The sequence below is a fragment of the Cyprinodon variegatus genome, unplaced genomic scaffold, assembly GCF_000732505.1.
Source record: "Cyprinodon variegatus isolate N-32 unplaced genomic scaffold, C_variegatus-1.0 Scaffold1374, whole genome shotgun sequence".
NCBI lineage: Eukaryota > Metazoa > Chordata > Actinopteri > Cyprinodontiformes > Cyprinodontidae > Cyprinodon > Cyprinodon variegatus.
In genome coordinates, this window is record NW_015151827.1 from 88,770 (window position 1) to 89,988 (window position 1,219).

The window sequence follows — 1,219 nt, forward strand, 5'->3', positions numbered from 1 at the left end:
TCTCTAAATAATTTTCAGTAAAGTTTAAAATACTAGTATCAAACAGAAGCTTATGGCAACAACCCCAGTGGTCTGCTCGTGATGCTTGAAGATGTTGGGCTATCATCTACCTCTGGCACAGCTATTCCCAAAGCTATATTGGCAAAACAGGACACAAAAAAGGGGGAAAGCCACACAAAGTATAAGAGCTGCAGATGTGTTTGCAAATCTAATTTCCGAGTGGAACGTCCATGTTTAATGAAAAACAGAGACTTAAGACACTCAGAAAGCAAAGCTATTAATTTTACATGGTTACAGATAATGTATTAGCCAAATAAAACATAAGAGCTGGCTTTTTAAAGGTTTAAACACACTTTTAGCTGTTTCCTAATTAGACGATGTTCTCCCAATTGCCTTGAAGGCCTGCTCATGTTGTGTCATAGATTTGTATTGCTTAGATGCTAAAATACAGTAACTTTTTTTAATAATGAAAATAAGCTAAAGGCAAGGACTGCATTTGGTAAAAACATAAAGTAGGTGTCAGACAGCCTTTAAATAAATAGCAAGTAATGATTTACAGTCCTCTTGTTACATGACAGAATATGCATGAGTTGATGCTACATTACCATGAAATTCATGCTTATGATTTACACTGTATAGCTGAACATTTTAAAATGTACTGCGTATTAGAAGAAAACCCAACAAAAATAAGCAAAGATGAAACAGAAATTAGTCAGGATATTGCATAGTAAAAATAGTCAACATAAAGTTCACATTTTTTACATTAGATCCAACCAACAATCAGTCTTCTTTATTCTTTAGGGCATCTCCTCACTTCAGAGTAAACTGCTGCATCAGCTGCTGTAGGACTTATTATTCCTGTTAATACAGAGAGAGAATAATCACAAAAATAATCAGCACACCCTGTAGGACAAACAATTTTGTGTGTTGGACAGGTCGAGTCACGGGAGTTGGAGACGCATTGGAGAGAGAAAGAGAAATGGCCAAAGAATCGTCCTTTTCCAGGACCTGGTTTGGCAACAAGGGTTGGCTAATAAATGTAGCGAGGCTAACATTATAGTCTGCTTTCTCTGCCTCCTTTTTCAGACATCAGGATCTGACTTAGCGGGGATAAACACAGGACTGATTTAAAGCAATTGTTATGCTACGTTCAGACCGGACGCAGCAAAAGCAGCAAAATCGCGTCTGCTGCTTCATTTTTGCTGCTTGTACCAGTTAG